Here is a 17,657-nt window from a genome sequence, read left to right as displayed (position 1 = left end):
TATATATATAACATACTTATCAGAATCACCCATCAAGGTATTATATGTGATTTAATTTGGGAAATAAAACAAAACAAAATATCTACCAAATTTGCTCTTGACTTCTTTTGGTATATATTGTTGTGGGTCATATATTATAAATAATTATTCAAATATAATTAATATAATATAAAAATTACATAAACATGAAGAAAAAAAACCTTCTCATTGTTTTTTTTTTTTTGGTAATATTGTTTTTCTTTTTTTATAGAAGGAAATTGTTCTGGTCTGGGTCGAGTAGGCCTAATAACGAGCAAACACGATTCAGGGCTCAAGCTCAATTGGGCACGCGCTCTTCAGTAATCGTTGGAACGACAACCTAACGGGTTATGCGAGGAGCACGTGGTCAACCCAAGCAGTTGAAAATTCGGTCAACCTTCTCTCCGAACCCTACGGACAGTTCATCCAGGACGTGAGTCACGTGCTGACTTTGTCCTACTACGTAAGATTCTGGCAGTTTCCTCTTTCTGGGCCTTCCACAAATCTAGCCTAAAAGAGAAAATCTTGGCCCAGCGCTGGGGATGATAAATACCCTCTGTCATTAGAGGGCCAGTTAATTCACTCATTCTCACCTAATCTCTGTAGTTGCACTCTCTTGCTCTCCTTCTCACGTTGACATCGGAGTACCTTGCAGGTACACTCCCATTCATTCAAAGTCTAGCTGTCGAAGACCGTTGACGATCCAGTCTGATCAGATACGATCAGAAACTAATGTGTTTTCATTCATAATCAAATGCTCAATATAAGGTATAATATATTAAAAAATACTATGACTAAGACACACATGTGATGCTTTCTATTAATTTTTTATTAAATAATATGGGTATACTAGTTTCAGTTTTCTTTAAATGATTTTTATTATATTATTTTTTTAAATATAAATTTGTTTTTAAAAGAAATTTTAAATAAAAAATTGATTTAAATAATTACTCTTAAAATATTATTTTATATATTTTATTCTTTTGTTATAATTTTTTTATACCAAAATTTAAATTAAAAAAACCTTTGTTTTAAAATTATTTTAATTAGTCTTTCATAAAAAATCATTTTTTTCACATTGAGGTCTCTTGATTTTACATTGCAATTTGTTATCTTGTTTTCATTAAGTTCACATCTCATATGACAGTTTGATTGCCATTATCGCATCTTGCGTTAGTAATTTGAACTTTGATTCGTGCTGATGCGACTTTTCAAGTCATTGTGCGTATTTTAGATTTAAATCTTGAACTACGATTTGAAAATCGTGCCAATGCGTTACATGAGTTTAATTCGCGACCTCACATTGTTTGGATTTGACGTGTGTTCTTATGCGACAATTCGCATGCGACACCATCCATTATATTTTCAGGTATGTGTTACGATTTTATTTTATTTCATCATCCCCACATGTAACAAAATGTATCCATCTCCTTTGTTTGTACGTCATTTCGCTTTGATTCTCGCTTTACCTAGTTTAGTTAGCTTGCATAATCGAATAACGCGACAACTAAAATCAACCATTCTCCCAAATAAAAATGTTTGATCAACATCGAGCCATTTTCAAAATAAAAAACAAACATAGGCATTTCTAGCTTGAAAACCTTGGTCAACAATTTTCAACACCTAAGCGCGAGTCTTTTTCAACTACTTTCTTTGCCCAAGCCCGAGTCTTTTTCAACAACTTTCTTCACCCAAGAGTGATCATTTCTCAACCATTGAGCATTTTTTGTCCAAGCGCGACCAAACTCATTTTCAAAATTAAAATCAATCAACACATTCATGATTCTTTACCCCGAACTACGAAGCTCTCATTTTCTCATTGCACCTGGGAATACGTAGGTACGGGATTTTGAAATATTAGCGAGCACAATAATAAAAAACCTAAAAAAACTTTTTTTTCTCTTTTCTCGCATAATAAGTAGAAGACCGCAAGTAGACATAAGTTAACATTTTTTCGTAAGATTAACTAAATGGGTCTCGTTGAGTACAACGTGTGTGAGAGATACTAATACATTCCCCTTGCATAACCAACTCCCGAACCCAAATTTGGTTGCGATGACCATTTTGTAGTTTTTATGGGTTTTATCGATATTTTCCATTTCCTTTTGGAATAAATAAAGTTTGGTGATGACTCTGTTGTATTTCGAGCCTGCATTACGCTCAGGTATCTTTTGCACCATGACAAGCGGCACAGTATCCCGAAGCACGAGGCATGAAGGAGCAAAATGCTTTCGCATGAGAGAGAGAAATTTGTATTTGAATGGATTTTAATAGGGGTTTTTCAAAAATTTATCTTCTTAGCAGAACAATCTTGATGAAAGGATCTTGATTAAACCATTAATCATAAATCAACACAAATAATAACTCTGAATTACCTCATGAGGTGTGCTTTAACTTTGATCACGAACATGAAAAATACCATCATCTCTAGGAAATACACGTGAGTACAAAGTGGAACGTGGTGCTAGCCATTTCTTGTTTTGAGAAAATTGACAATTAACATTAGTAGGGGAAATAGCTCATCTATCTATTTATAGAGAGCTACTAAAACTTCAATGCTCTTATTTTGGGCTTTTCCAAAATAAGCTCAATCTTATTTAATTAAACTATTTTAATTAAATAAAATATTATTATATTTAACTAAACTCTTTTAATTAAGTATAATAAATATTTTTTTTTTGGAAAAAAGAGACTTTATTATTCCAAAAAATAAGATGAAGTACAAAGCGATCAAAGAGATCTAGCTAGCCTAGGAAACAAATCCTAACAAGGAGAACAAGAAAACTACATAACCATAAGAGTTGCTATGTGATTTTTTAAAGCTTTACAAAACCAGCCCCTATAGGTTATCTTCTCAATAATCCCATCTATAACTTGATGGTAATCACTATCCTTCCCAAAAGCAATGCAATTCCTATGGTTCCAAATGCCATAAACAGTCTCCATAATGGCTAACTTAAAAAGTTTAGCCCTCCAACCTTTGCCTCTACCCATCTTGATGATCCATAGTCTCTTCATCCCAATGATTGGGCCTGTGAGTGATTTGAAGCCACTCCAAAATAGCAATCCAGATTTTCCTTGTACCAATACAGTCAAAGAATAGGTGATTATAGGGAGTTTTGAATGATAGAGAGATGTTGATAGAAGACACCACACTTAAATCTCTGTTTGATCTCCATTTCACACCACAAATTTTGATATGTTTGAACATAATGCCTCATATCCAGGATTTTCCTAAGGATCCAAGAGTGACTAGTCTTTTGCTGCAATTCAAAAGTATAATAAATATTAATTAAATTAAATCATATTTAATTTAATTAACGGTCAATTCTCTTTTATTTAATTAAATCATATTTAATCAAATAAATTATATTTGTGTTAATTTATTAAATAATACAATTAACATCTAATTAAATTAAATCTTATTTAGTTTAATCATTTGTTCCATTGTCAGTACTTTATGCATGTGACCCTGTAGGTTCTCATTACGTTGACAATAATATTAAATTATCTATTTAATATTATAACCAGTGAGCGGTATTTAACAACTCATCACTGCTATCCAGGTGACGAGAATGTCGTGTGATCTGACATAACCTTTCTGTCATAATGGTCATGTGTACAATTACCCTTTTGCTCTTATATCTATATTGAACACGAGGCATAGGACATGCCACCCTTGTATAGTCCAATATTTCATTCCTTGATCTCTGAGTATATTCGATAACAATAAATAAGCACAACATCTCATGTCAACTTATTTGAGCACGGTTGTGCATTTTTCATTCATACTCTATCAAAGGCCCCACGGATATTACTCCCGTATATGTAGGAAGGGCAAATGTCATCTAGGTCACTCGTGTCCCTTATTATTATTTGTAAATTACCCATCAATCATCTTTATGGTCATCTTGTTACCGACAATGTTTGATTGCTAATAAAGTAACAAACTCCATATCTAGGGTTCATAGTGGTTTCAGGTCGAAGGGTGGTATAATACACCACTATCACTATGAGAATAACTTATGACACTTACATAACAAACTATGTAGTATTATCATGGTGGTTCAGTCATGTATAAATATTGCTCCTAATATTTATACATACGTGAAGACTTGATATCTCATATCCATGACTTGTGAAATACAATCATCCGTCTACTCACATAATAATTTCAATGCATTAGTGTTGTTCTATTTGACAGTAAAGTTTGATTACAGATACTTTAAGAATAATTTCCTAATATTTAATGAAGTCTGACGATTAAGTCACACTTAATGTATCAACAAACTGACTATTCTAAGAACTTTATTATGTCATATACAAGTAACAAATAAATACAATACCTAATAAGTATATATATTAACAAACAATATATATCAAGGTCATGATACAAAAGCATATTCAGCCAAAATTAATTGACTATTAGGGCTTACTCCAACAATCTCCCAATAGCATTAGAGCCAATCAAATATTAATTTAACATCTATATGCCCATTGTGTGCTTCAATAAACATCTAAGCATGATACTTTTTTAGGGTATAAGGAACTCTTTTCTATGTTGGTAATATACACCTCTTCCAATTTCAATTTTCGATCTTTTATCGAAATAAATTAAAGTGTCAAAATATATATACATGGATTGCTAGTGAGATCTAGTTCTCTAAACTTGCAATATTAAGCCATTCTCATTGTGAATGAGATCAATAGGATCTAAAATACAAGAAACACAACTTTCTTCCCAAGAGTTAGCAAAACGATCCAAATCATATATTTGATCTTTGTACTAGAAACAACGACTATCTTAAGCCCCTTTTCAACTTATGCAGTTGTCAACCAAACATAACATTCCATTTATACTACGATATGAATATACAGTTTATAAAGTTTGGAATAACATCATTGTAACTCCTTTACAATGATCATTCCCATCTACTCTCAAGAAAAGCAACACCAGGTCCTTTTAAGATATTCATAGACCTTCTTAATAGTGGTCTAGTGATGAACACTTCAACCATTTTGGTACTTATTGTTTAGGCTCATAGCATATGATGCATCTAGTGCAGTATATATCATGATGTCTGTTTTCTCATCCAATGAGGTAAGACATTTTCCATTAGACAAAACATCATGTCACACATGTAAGCATCTTAATGTGAGATTATTCAAATTAGGTGTCTCAACACATTTTTGGAATATGTACTTGTGCTATGATTGAGATTCATCAACAATTTATCTTTATAGATTTAGATTCCTAGCTTTTAGGAAATCTCGCCTAAGCATTTCATCAAAACCATTTCCTTAATCATGTCCTACATTGGTGTTGTAGGAAATTTGTTTTGATGATCAGTAAGTCGCCTACATACTATACTAGATTAATGCAAATACTCCTAATAGCCTTCTTGTGAGCATAAGAATTAAACTTGACATTTGTTAATCCAATTTTTCACAAAAATTTATTAATAAAAGAATTTAATTCCAAGAAGTTTTACTTATTCATAAATGGATTCTAGTATCTTGTGCCACGCAAACCAATTGTCCAACAACAACTCCCTTGTTGTATTGGTTCATGTTCCATTCTCATAAAGATATGTATTTTATGGTTCTTGAATTTCTTCAAGTTATACATCATTGTCTCTAGCTCCTTTAGATACATATTATCTATCTCTAATGGAAGACTCCAGTTCTAGCGACAAAACAATTTTTCTATAAAATATTATAGAATATGTGTCCTCAATTTTCATTAGGATACATCCATAAATACATCTTCATCTAAATTGTGATTAAGTTTACTTAATAAACCTTGCAACCCAAATGATCATAAAGATAAACTAGGTACTCATACCTCCATATAAAATATGGTGTCTTTATAACTACTTTAAATGGAATTGGTTATGGATAGGAATAATTGTATGTCAAACAATTTACAAAGAAGAGTCGCAAAGTTATAATCGAACTATATTAGATCAAACAATGTCAAACATGATATGATTTAAATAGTCATTATATTCTTTATATAAGTTTTTTACCACAACGAATAATTTTTATGGTCTTAATACATTTTCGAGTTGTTTCCTTCTACTTCATTCTTGAACTCTTCTCAAAAGAATTCTAACTCGTGTCACATACACAAATCCATAATTACTGAGTTTGTCGGTAATATAAATGAAGTAGGAGAAACAAAATTCATCTAACAAATGTGTTTATAGGTCCATATACATCACACATGTATATAATCAAGATATACCATGTGTCTTTTCACTTTAGTCAATGATTTGAGACATTAAATATATCTTCCAAAATCAAGAGTTGCACATTTCAAATGATATAAAACCAAATGAATCCAACAATCTATTCTCATATATAGACTTTGAAAATGCATCTCTCACTTATTAGACTAAACATTAATGTTATTGATATACTTAAGGTTCAAATCTTATTTGATTCATCCTACATTTATTATATATGAGCTTATCAAAACACAAATAATATATGATACACATACGTATATTCCATTTAATCAATTACTCACATAAAAATCCAATTATATCACATATTCACCAAAACTCAAATAATTAAGAATTAAATATACAACACCCTATGTAATGTTAGAAATATTTGTTTTTATCCCCTAGAAAAGTATGAGATTGAAAAGTTCACTGGAGTGAACGATTTCGGTCTGTGGCGCTTGAAGATGAAAGCCCTACTGGTTCCGCAGGGTTATTTGGAAGCGTTGAAGGGAGCGGTAGCTATGGACGTTGCGTTAACGGAAATAGAAAAGACAATCATGATAGAGAAATCCCACAAAGCGATTCTATTGAGCTTTGGTGATAAGGTTCTTCGACAAGTATCAAAGGAGACGACGACATCAGGGTTATGGGTAAATTTTGAAAGTTTGTACATGACCAAATTACTGGTAAATCGACTCTACTTGAAGCAAGCTTTGTATTCATTCAAGATGATTGAAGATAAAGTGTTGGCTAAGAAGTTGGACATGTTCAACAAAGTGATTCTTGATCTTGAAAATATTGATGTGAAGATCAATGATGAAGATCAAGTGTTGTTACTGTTGTGAACTTTGCCTCGATCACATGCTCATTTCAAAGAAACTCTCTTGTATGGAAGGGAGTTCCTGACCTTTGAAGAATTTAAATCAGCTGAGTATTCTAAGGACTTGAACAAACGAAAGAAGCATAAACCTTTGATTGTTGGTGAAGTTTTGGCCGCTATGGGAAAATTCTTGCGAAAGGAAGGTAAGTTCGACAAGAAGAATGGTAAAGTCAGTTGAAGTCTTATAGTGGCGAAGCATCTGGTATTCGATGTTATCATTGTAAGAAGGAGGGTCACACAAGAAAGGTGTGCCCTGAATGCCTGAAAGATCATGGAGGTAAGAATAATGGCAACGCAACCATTGTTCAAGATGATTTTAAATTATCAGATGTTCTTGTGGTTTCAAGCAGTTGGCATATGGATTCAGGTTCCAGTTGGCATATGACTCTAAACAAAGACTTGTTCGAGGAATTATGTGATCAAGATAGTGGGTATATATTGCTGGAAAACAACAAAGCTTGCAAAATTGCAGGTGTTGGATCTGTGAGATTCAAGCTACATGGTGAGTCAATTAGGTTGTTGACTGAACTCAGGTATGTTCCTGATTTGAAGAGAAATCTGATTTTTCTTGGTGAATTCGACAAGAAAGGATATGTTTTCCAAGGAGAGAAAAGTATCCTAAGAGTCATGAAGGGGTCGAAGGAAGTCTTGAGAGGCGTGAAGAAACAAGACTTGTATACCCTAGAGGCTGAAGTTATAAGTGGTTCGACAAATGTTGCATCCACAAAACCTTTGTCAAAGACAAATATCCGGCACATGAAATTGGGTCATGTCAGTGAAAGGGGTCTGGTCGAATTGAGAAAACAAAATCTGCTTGGTGGAGACAAATTCGAAAAGCTGAAGTTTTGTGAACCATGTGTACTTGGAAAATCTTGCAGAATGAAGTTCAACAAAGGCAAACAAAGAACACATTGATCCCTTGATTACATACATGCTGATCTTTGAGGGTCTGCAAGGTGTCCATCACATTCAGGAGCGAGGTATTTTCTATCCATAGTAGATGATTACTCTAGAAAATTATGGTTATTCTTCCTGAAGACTAAGGATGAAACTTTTGAGAATTTTAAAAGTTAGAAGACTCTGGTCGAAAATCAGACTTGCAGGAAGGTCAAGAGGTTGAAAATCGATAATGATCTTGAATTTTGCAATGAGGCGTTCGACAGATTTTGTGTTGCCTCTAGTATTATAAGGCATAGAACTACTGCAGGTACTCCATAGCAAAATGGTTTGGCTGAAAGGTTTAATCGAACTATTTTGGAGAGAGTCAGATGCATGTTGACTAGTGTTGGGTTAAAGAAGGTGTTTTGGGCTAAGGCTGTTTTGACAGCAACATATCTGATAAACTGACGCCCTTCGACTGTGTTAGATATGAAGACACCTGAAGAAATTTGGTTGGTACATCCACCAGATCTCGACAAGCTGAGAGTATTTGGCTGCGTAGCCTATGATCATTGTAATACGGTAGGAGAACTGACTTTTTGAAATGTGCGGATAGCAAGAGTCGCCACCGACTTTTATTTTATCCAATTTATAGAAAGGCTAAAAGAATAGAAAAAGACCTTTTAAAAAGATTTTGAGTTCGGGGGGTAGATTATACAAAGGGAAGGTTTAAAGCACCCTTTGTATCCATGGGCTCTTAATTGCTTAGCTCACTTTGTTTTCAAAAATGTTTGAAGTGTGAAAAAGGATTTTGTTTAAGGACTTTAGCTTGTAAATAAGCGTAGTCTTTTTGAAAAGAGTGGGAAAAAGATTTTGAATTTGGAGCAAGCGATTAAAAACAATTACCCTAAGTTTTAAAATTTGTTCTTTTAGCTTTTCAGGACTATCCATACCATAGGAGGGTAGGAAGTCCTTTCATTGGATGTAAAGGGTCATCGGAGTTATCGTTCGCCATAAGACTGACCCTGCCATAAGGAGGGCAGGTAGTCTAAGGGAAGGATATAAATAGTCATTTAATCTTTTAGGCAACAGGCGAGGATACCTTAGCAATGGGGACAAATCATCATTTTGCCGAGGCAACATCAAGGGACAAATTTGATGATGAATGAATTGAGGGCAACATTTTCTTTAGGTGTCCTCAGAATCGAGGGACTTGACTATTTTAAAGGCATAATTCGTAAGGCAACAAGGCAACAGTAATAAGGCAACATGCAACAAGAGGGGTTACCCTAAAGGTGTGTGTGTGGCACAATCAAGTGATTCAATTCAGATATTTTATCTTGTAAAATTAGTGATTCTATGTTCAATTCAGGGTTGCACTCCCTAAGGTTACTAACCACATCAATTAATATCACGGCGAAATAAAAGACAGAAAAATAAAATCCTACGCTATTACAATAAACACCTGCGGGGAATGGGAAAACAAAAAGAAAAAAAGAAGATAATTAATTCAGAGTGAATGACTTGAGCCTTCATTGATCCTTGATCAACCCTGAAAATTAAAAATGAAGAAGAGAAAGGTTAGTGTAATAAAGATCGACAACCCTAATTTATCAGGATAAATCAGGGTTTAAACAATTGGCTTAAATAAAATATAAAAATTTAATAATTTAATATTTATCAAAAGTTCGACTAAATATAACAATTAAATAAGTACTGGATTAAATCCTAATTATTTAATTGATTAAAAGTATATATGGAAATTTAAATTTTAGTATATAAAAAAAACAATTATTGATAGAATTATGAAAAGTCGAGTTTTTGATAAAAAATAAATAATTATAAAATTATTGTATAAAAACTAATTTGTTAAAATAAGTAAAACAAAAAAAAGATATTATAATAAAAGAAGAAAAAAAGAAATAAATAAAAGGTATTTATGTAATTAAAAATAAAAAAAATTGAAAAAAAACTTAGCTTTTGATCCAGTGTGGCGCATGACTGAGGGTCTATGGTAGACTGGCGTCTCTGCACGCGTTGGATTGACTTTGATGAAGATCTGGTGGTTGTGATGCGAAGGTGCATGGCATTGGTGTGAGTCGTAACGCACAGGATCCAATGGCAACTCAAATTTGGGACGCGCACTTTTGGGCCAATGGGATGATGACACGACGTCATCTTCTTCCTCCAGCCGTCGTATTAGGCCTCCTTTTACCCACAGTTTTTTCCCTCCATAGCCATAACCCTGCAGTTTAGGAATACAACCAAAACGATAAAGAAATATTTCGCGACCATACTATTGCGATCGTCCAAGTCTCACGAATCCAATGGTACTTGAAATTTGGCTTAATTTTACCTAAAAAAGGAAAGCCCAATCTGAAACCTAAAACCCTAACAATGGTGATAAGCCCTTATCGTGCCAATAAATCCAATTAAATGTCCAAGAATGTTAATAGCATCATGACAAACATATATATGCATTTAGATTATGAAAACAATGCATGAATCAATGCAATCGAAACCAAGAAACAAAGGCCAAACCGTGGTTGATTTGGTGTTGATTCTGAGAGTGTCAGGCCTCCACAATGATCCAGATAGGTTCAAGGTGTGTCAATGAATGTGATTGAATCCTTCATAAGCCTTGAATTGTCCTGCAATCTGGAATTCGATCTTGGAATTTCTTGAACTTTTAGGACTCAGATTAGGGTTCTTGAGGCATAGAACTCGTGTCCTAGGGGTCTGAACTTGCTATGTTTATATAATAGAGTGAATTAGGTCAACAATTTTGGAAGAAATCTCATTGAATCTTTGATTGGAAATTTGAGAAAATATGATTTTCAAATGTTTCTAAACTTGGCCTTTTTTGGCTTCAATCTATTCCAATCACCATGTGCACGAAATTTGATTGGAAATATGAGTTAAATGATAATCCAATTTGATTCCTATATGCTTCCAAATCAAATATTTGATTTTACATAATTTATATGAACTATCTATCACTTTTAATTGACTAATAATTCATAAAAAATCAAATAAAAAATCAAATCAAATATTTGATTTTTACATAATTTATATGAACTATCTATCACTTTTAATTGACTAATAATTCATAAAAAATCAAATAAAAATAAAAAATTCGTGACAATTGGATTTTGGGCTCTACATATCATGAGGATGGAGATTGGATCTTAAGAATAGGGGCCTATTTTCAAAGAAATTCATTTTGAAGCCTTTTACTTCACATTTTTTCTCTTAAAATTGTCCAACTTTGACAAGACATATCTCTATCAATTTTTAAGATATGAAGGATTTCTAGGACTTTTTGGAAACCTCAAGATGTCCTATACAAGCCACTTTGGAAACTTTTTTTCATTTGAAGATTTTATCTTGATGATATGGGCTTTGACAAAAAACTGCTTTTGGTTGACTTTAAAAAAGGACCTATAATCTTTTGATCCATATCTCTCAAATGAAGCATTTTTAGACTTGGCATGTGAGAGGCAAAGTTGTATAGAATTCAATTTCATTCAAATTGAGATTTGGATGGAAAACTTATGATGTTCCATGTGAAAGTTATGGCTGGTCAAAGTTCAGTTGGCTTTAGGTCAAAAAACCCTAATTTAGAAACTTTAGGTTTTGTTGATTTCTGAAATTTCCTTGATGAATAATGATCAACCCTTGATCAAATGATGATTTATACTTCAAAATAAGGATGTTGACAAGAAATCAGGAATTTTGACTGTACTTTTGACCATAGTTGACTTTTAGGTCAAACTAGTCGACTATTGACTTTCTGAGCAATTGACTGGGCAATCCTTGGAATTGAAGCCTGAATTTTGTCATGGAGATAGTTTGAAACATCATAAGTCCTATTAAATCCACTGGGGACCTTGATTTATTAATTTTCTTCAGAGAAATCAAAACTCTAGTTTAGAAGGTCATTGTTTAGGAGAGTATGTCCTTAAGTCTTGAACTTTGGTATGAGCTTGAAAGGTGAAATGAGATGGGCAAATTTTGGGGTATGACACTCATATTAGGCAAGACAAGGTCAAACTTTGAGGTCTGAAATGCATTTTCATGGGATACCTTGAAGGAGTCAAAGTTTATAGGATATGGTGCCTAGAGCCGGGTCATAGGAGGAGTATCACCAGTCGAGATATAGTTTTCAATGAAGATCAAATAGCTTTTAAGAAAACTAATGATGTTGATCAAAGTGCAGAAAAATATGACGAAGAGCTGGAACAGGTAGAGATTCCTATTGAGGTGGAGCATGTTGATGTTGAATTGCATATTCCAGATGAAGTCGAAGAAGAAGCAAGAGATGTTGAGGAAATTATCGATGACTACCTATTGTCAAGAGATAGGTCGAGAAAATTCATCAAGCCACCTCAGAGACTTAGGTATGCAAATCTTACAGCTTATGCCTTAATCTCTGCAAGTGAAGTTCTAGACAAAGAACCTATGAGAAGTCGAAATAAGGTTGAATGGCTAAAGGCCATGAATGATGAGATGAAATATCTTCATGATAATCACACCTGGGAACTGATCAAGAAATCTGCTAGAGCAAGGTTAGTCAACTGTAAATGGATTTTCAAAGTTAAGGAAGGAACCGAAGGTGTGGCATCGAAGAGATACAAGGTATGTTTGGTTGCAATGGGATTCACTCAGAAAGAAGGTGTCGACTTCAATGATTTGTTTTCTTCTATTGTGAAGCATGGTTCAATTATAATGTTGCTTGCCATAGTGACACAGTTTGAACTTGAACTAGAACAGATGGATAAGAAGACTGCGTTCTTGTATGGGTGATCTAGATGAAATGATCCTGATGACACAACATGAAGGGTATGTCGAAAAGGGGAAGGAAGATTATGTGTGCAAGCTAAAGAGATCTTTATATGGACTGAAACCATTTCCTCCATAGTGGAATAGGAGATTCGACAAGTTCATGGCACGCATAAGTTTTGTTAGAAGTCAGTTCGACCATTGGGTTTACTTCTAATTTTGACCTGGTAATTCATTTGTTATTTTGTTGCTTAATGTGGATGATATTTTCATAGCAAGCAACAATGTTGAAGATGTAATGAGGGTGAAGGCTGAAAGAAATAAGGAGTTCGATATGAAGGATCTGGAGCAGCATCCAGGATTCTTGGGATTGACATCTAAGAGATAGAAAGCAGTCGAAGTTATGCTTATCTCAAGAGGCATACCTACGGAAGATTCTCGACAAGTTTGGTATGTCAAATTCAAAGCCTGTTGTGACTTTGACAAACCCTTAATTCAAGTTTAGTATTGATCAGTGTCCCAGTACTGATGTCTAAAAAGCTTATATGAATAGCATTCCATATGCTAATATAGTTGGTTCTTTAATGTATGTTATGGTATGTACTAGACCTGACATAGCATGTGCAGTAAGTCTTGTAAGGAGGTACATGGAGAATCCTGGAAAGGCTCACTAGCAAGCTTTGAAGTGAATTCTAAGGTACATAAATGGATCTCTAAACAGAATTCTAATTTATGGTGGAGCCTTGGGTGAAGATAGTAAAGCAGTAATCGTAGCAAATGTCGGCTCTAATTATGTAGATTGTATGTATTCCAGAAAATCTATTTTTGGATATGTTTTCACTATGTGTGGCACAATAATTAGTTGTAAAGCAACACTTCAGAAGGTTGTTGCTTTTTTAACCACTAAGGCGGAGTATATTGCTCTCAATGAAACTGTCAAAGAAGCATTGTAGCTTGAAGGTTTTTCTAAGGAGATGAAACTTCAAGGTTGAGGTATCACTGTTAAATGTGATAGTCAAGGTGTTATACACCTGCCGAAGAACTCAGCATATCATGAGCGAACTAAGCACATCAATGTGAGGTTGTATTTCGTCAGAAGGATAATCGAGACTAGAGAAGTCCAAGTGCTGAAGGTTTTGACAGATCACAATGCTGGTCATATGATCACCAAGACATTGCCGAGTTGCAAGTTTTTTCACTGTATGCAGTTGATAAAGCTGCATGAAGAAAGCTAGTTTGTTCTTTGATGTTATAGAGTTTGTTGCAAGGTGGGGATTTATGAGAATTGGATCAAACTCTAGTGGGTTGAAGGGTAGCTTCTTATTGTCGAAGACCTACATACTGTAGTTGAAGTGTATTCTAGTATGTGGGTGTCGAAATGCTAGGGTTGTTAGTATTTAGAATTGGCCTTGTTTGTTATGTCCAATTGTTTAAGTTAACTTGTACCCTAAGTTGGCATGTAAAGCCCATTAGTTTAATATGTTAGGTTTATTATAAATAGCATACTAGTCTCTTATCATTGCATACCGCAAATCCTTATTTAGGGTGAGAGGGTTATTTGTTATTCTTGTAACACTTGTAATCTTGATTTAAGAGAAAGTAAAGAATAACAGTTATAACCAATCCTTATTGTTCTTCGTGTTTATCATCTTCTTGCTTTCCTAGTGTGTTCCCTATTATACTCTATTAGAGGCATCCTTTTCAAAACACAACACATAAAATCATTGTCTTCCTTTGGAACCGTAGTTTTCTGCCAAAATTCAAAGGAATATAAAATGAATCTCATTCCTTTTATAATTCATCTATTTAGTATCACAAACTACTTTATTTTATTTTCAATAAGATGTGATAGATATATTTAAAATTCATTCATAATGAATCTAATTTACTTATCTGAGACAGTCTCAAATAAAACTTGTGACCAAATATTTGGTCTATAAGGAAATCAAAATTTTAAATCTCAAAACTATTTTAGATCTATTTGGATTCTAACTTGTATAGAAAAGACTTTAGAAGGTTTTACATTTCTCATATCTTGTATTTCTTATTTAAAAGAAAATTATTGAGGTTAATGATCATATCATTCTCCGTGACGACTACAACTATGAGATATGTTATATCTAGACATTTTACTTGATCCTTCTTATAAGTACCAGTCTTCGAATCTAGTTATATTTGGTTGTTAGGAATTTGTTGCTTGAGAACATACAATTATTCTCATGTTTAAGAATAATTCTCAATTTCTGTACCAACTCAGAAACTTCTTTCTGATCCTTACATCCTTCATAAGGACTTTTTGCAGTAAAATATAAAATAAAATGCAAAAGAAATTCTAAATACAAAACGTGTAAAAAGATTGTATCATAATCATTTTTAATAAGGATTTTTATTCAAATGTTCCCACTATTTTTACTCAAATCAAATGACTACATTTGATTCAGAAAATCCCGTCGGAAGACTCTCTAGCGGGTCGAGATCCATATTTCATTTTGTTTTAAGTCCGCGTAGGCGGATTACACAAAACTCCATTAGTCCATTATTTAGGTAGAAACTCTTTCCAATTGTATCGAATACAACTCTCAAATTTTGTCAGTTGAGTGAATAACTCCTTATTCTAATCCATCATATGGATTGTTCTCCACTCTTGCTTCTAAACATATATAATCCTATTATAATTAGTTTACTTTAGTGAAGTAAAATCCAAAACTTTAGCAGTTGGATATTACATTTATCCCATCTCATCTTATTAATATAAAACATGCATCTCGCGTTAGGCGAAATCTACATTATTCGATACTAGTCTTGATGAATGCTAAATTTTGGAAAACAATTAACTTAATATTATTGAGAAATTTTTCTTATGATTGATCTTGTAGATTTGTGTATCTCATACACACGCATATAAACATACAATACATGCATCACATACATAAAATAAAATCTGGCAATACGATTATGACCATCTAAAACATAATGATCAATTATTTAATATGATTGGTCGAAATATCATTGTTTCACCAAACAAATGTCGGATTCTGAAACAGAATGAAAATTGACTATTCAAATGTATAACAATCATTACAATTGAATGGACAAATAAAACAGTATGACAAATACACTGACGTCGCATCAGAAACATTTATATCATATATAAATTTATTAATTATATTTTATCACTTATGGATGATCAAAATATCGTTGTTTCACCATATAAATGTCAGATTCCGAAGCATAGACAACATCAAATAATCAAATAATATAAAATATAATATCAATATTTAATATTAAATAATAAACACTTTAATACTTTATTATTATTTATTACTCCATTTACTAATATTATAAAATAGGCTTAAATGCACTTTTGATCTCTGTAAGTTAGCGAGTTTTTTATTTTTGTCTCTGTAAGTTTTTTTTTGGTTGAGTCTTTATATTTCACTTTTGCGTTCGTTTTAGTCTCTAAAATCTAAATCCGCAAAAAAATTCGCATGAAACCTACAGATTTTTCTGCGGATTTTAATTTTAGGGGCCAAAATGCAAGCAAAAAAAAAGATATAGGGATTCAGACAAAAAAAATTTACAGGACGAAAATAAAAAATTCGCTAACTTAGTAGGATAAAACTTGAAACTAAATAACATTTTGTTACAGAAAATTTGAAGTCTACGCAACAGATTTTTACATGTCTTAAACATTGCCTCAAATAGTTCCAAGTTTCCAATATTCATGATTCAGTATCCACGCATCAGTTTCCATACTAATCATAATCATGCTAACAAAACATAATGTAATCCACATTCCACCGGATATATTGTTACGACATATAGTGAATTAAAGTAGGCAATTGAATAACACTTAATATAATGATTCAAATGGCATAAAAGAGTATTGCATCACGGAAAGTGCAACGGCAAACTCAACCCAGAATTTTATGCATATTAAAAGCAACCGAACCATCGTGATTAAATTGAATCGAATTCAATTTTACGAGAATAAAATATTTTAACCAGAGATGCATACTATTATATTATATCATCATATAAATATTATTATACATTGATCAATTTGAATTTAATGATTTAATCTCAACCAAATACGCTCTGATACCACTAAAAAGATTTTAAGGAAGGTAAAATATTACCCTCTTAGCAGAACGATAAACGGATTTTTATTAAACTATTAATTACAAATCAAACACAAATACAAATTTTAAATTACCTCTTGAAACATGTTTTAACTTTAATCACGAACATGAAAATTACCATCGTCTCTACAAAATCACGTGAGTACAAAGTCGAACGTAGTGCTAGCCGTTTCTTGTTCTGAGAAAATTTACAATAATAGAGAAAATAGCTACTCTATTTATAGAGAGCTACTAAAACCCTAATTCGCTTATTTTGAACTTTTTCAAAATAAGTTTAAATTTATTTAATTAAACTATTTTAATTGAATAAAATATTATTATATTTAATTAAACTCTTTTAATTAAATAAAATTAATTTTAATTAAATTAAATCATATTTAATTTAATTAACTTTCAATTCCCTTTTATTTAATTAAATTATATTTAATCAAATAAATTATATTTGTGTTAATTTATTTAATGATACAATTAACATCTAATTAAATTAAATCTTATTTAATTTAATCATTTGTTCATTTGTCAGTAGTCAATGCGTGTGACCCTCTAAGTTCTCGTTACATTGTCAATAATATTAAAGTACATATTTAACACTATAAACAATGAGCGGTATCTAGCAACACACCACTGCTACCCAAGTGGCGAGAATGTCATGTGATTTTACATAACATTTATGTGATAATGATCATGTGTACAATTACCCTTTTGTCCTTATACTTATATTGAACG

The sequence above is a fragment of the Vicia villosa genome, unplaced genomic scaffold, assembly GCF_029867415.1.
Source record: "Vicia villosa cultivar HV-30 ecotype Madison, WI unplaced genomic scaffold, Vvil1.0 ctg.000279F_1_1_3, whole genome shotgun sequence".
NCBI classification, from domain to species: domain Eukaryota; kingdom Viridiplantae; phylum Streptophyta; class Magnoliopsida; order Fabales; family Fabaceae; genus Vicia; species Vicia villosa.
This window is presented reverse-complemented; position numbering follows the sequence as displayed.